This window comes from Bombus affinis, unplaced genomic scaffold, assembly GCF_024516045.1.
Source record: "Bombus affinis isolate iyBomAffi1 unplaced genomic scaffold, iyBomAffi1.2 ctg00000200.1, whole genome shotgun sequence".
Taxonomy (NCBI): domain Eukaryota; kingdom Metazoa; phylum Arthropoda; class Insecta; order Hymenoptera; family Apidae; genus Bombus; species Bombus affinis.
Genome location: NW_026108904.1, coordinates 60,001 through 62,121, shown reverse-complemented (window position 1 = coordinate 62,121; position 2,121 = coordinate 60,001). Strand labels below are relative to the sequence as shown.

Sequence of the window (2,121 nt, the reverse complement as noted above, 5' to 3'; positions counted from 1 at the left end):
CGCAGGCTGTCTACCCTCGATGTCGTGAGTCGGACACCCGTGCCGTCGCTAGAGTTTTTTCAAAGCTCGGCTTCTGGATATTGGGAAGAAAGACCGCTCGAGGACGACGGCTGCGCGTGCGTCCCATCGAATTTTTTTTTTTTATACCACCTGAACGACTAAAGTTTCGTCTAGTTCGTCGCATATAACCCGTTCAGAGGGGACCGCAGGCTGTCTATCCTCGTTGTCGTGAGTCGGACACCCGTGCCGTCGCTGAAGTTTTTTCAAAGCTCGGCTTCTGGATATTGGGAAGAAAGACCGCGCGAGGTAGATGGATGCGAGTCCCATCGAATTTTTTTATTTTTTAAAAAAAACAATCACCTGAACGGAGATGTGTTCTCTTTCGTCGATTTTTCACGCTTTGAGTCGTCGCGATCGCCATCCGTTCGGAGGAGATCGCCGACTTCGAAGCCTCGATGTCGTGAGTCGGACACCCGTGCCGTCGCTAGAGTTTTTTCAAAGCTCGGCTTCTGGATATTGGGAGGAAAGACCGCTCGAGGCCGAGGGTCGCGCGAGTCCCATCGAATCTTTACATCACCCGAACGATGGAGGCGCACGCTCTTTTTCTTGAATAATTGGACGAGAGGAATGCATATCGTATTATATATACACACACACACATATATATATATATATGGGCTAGCCACCGTGCGTATTTCTTCGCGAGATCGTGTGCTGCACAGAGGATTCAGAATCGGGTGTTATATCCCCGTCGTTTCCTGACGAACGGAGCTTCGATCTCGATGGTTGTTATATATCATAATGTACTTTTCGCCCGGCCGGCGGACGCGCGTATCTTCGCGCGTTCGTCGGATTTCATTTTCGAACGTTTTCGTGTCGTCGATCTTCCGGCGACTTCTGCGCGTCCGATTCCCGTTGGTCGGTCGTGTCGGATCTCGGCTTCGCTCGAACCGAGTATTAAGAGTACATGGAGTACAAGAGTTTTAAAAAATATATGAAAAGATTACCCTGAACGGTGGATCACTTGGCTCGTGGGTCGATGAAGAACGCAGCTAATTGCGCGTCAACGTGTGAACTGCAGGACACATGAACATCGACATTTCGAACGCACATTGCGGTCCACGGATACAATTCCTGGACCACGCCTGGCTGAGGGTTGCTCACGTAAACCTAAGACTGCTTGCGTTGCGTGTCGTTCCTCTCTATCTGTCTCTCTCTGTCCCTTGGTGCCTTCGACAACCCGCCGTCGTTCTTACGATACGTAGAACGTTTCAGAGTCGGAGGAAGCGCACGAAGAAGGATACGAACAAGAGCGGACGCGAGAGAACGTACGCGACGTACGAGCGATTGTTGGACGCTCGTCGGCGTTCGTCGCGGTCGTGTCGAGACCGTGCAATTCGTACGCATGCTCGATATATAAACTATCGTGTTCACGGGAGACACTACGAAACTCTACCTCTGTCTCTCTCTGTCCCTTGGTGCCTTCGACAACCCGCCGTCGTTCTTACGATACGTAGAACGTTTCAGAGTCGGAGGAAGCGCACGAAGAAGGATACGAATAAGAGCGGAGAGAACCGTCACGGACCTGCGTGAGTGCTAGCGGCGTCGTGAGTCGTCCTTTCGTACGACCGCCCGCTTATGCACCGCTTCGTGTCGGTTATCGAATATATTATATATATATATATATATATACATACGTAGTGTTGTCCTCGTGACCGATTTTTTTTTCATATCAGCAGATTTGCATACGTTTGCAGGTTTTCGATGAGCACGATGTCCGCGCCCCCGACGTCGTCTTAAATGAATATTATTTTGGCGAGACTGAGAGAAAGCAAATATGGGAACTCGGTCGAGAGAGGAGAGAAGGAGAACAGCCTCAGATAAAAGTAAACTTGGTAACGGTGCGGAATTTTGCCGTACAACCGTCTTTTCTTAAGACGTTTTACTCGAATAGCCCCAGGGATCTAATGCCCACTCCGTCTCTTCGTGCGTAGAGATATACTCTGCGCGAGCGACTGACAACGACGAGGACCGTCGCATCGATGGGTCGTCGTTGCGTTTAACATACTCTGTGCTTGTAATTTATCCCCGAAAGAGAGCCGTAGATCCGGGAACGCACAC

At 50.3% G+C, this 2,121-nt stretch overlaps 1 non-coding gene across 1 annotated transcript; it reads left to right on the top strand.

Annotated features, from left to right (window-relative positions):
• The first annotated feature begins 1,004 nt into the window (after positions 1–1,004).
• On the top strand, positions 1,005–1,159 carry LOC126927693 (5.8S ribosomal RNA). Its single transcript, XR_007715783.1, has one exon. It is a non-coding gene; the product is annotated as a 5.8S ribosomal RNA (ribosomal RNA).
• The last annotated feature ends 962 nt before the right edge of the window (positions 1,160–2,121 follow it).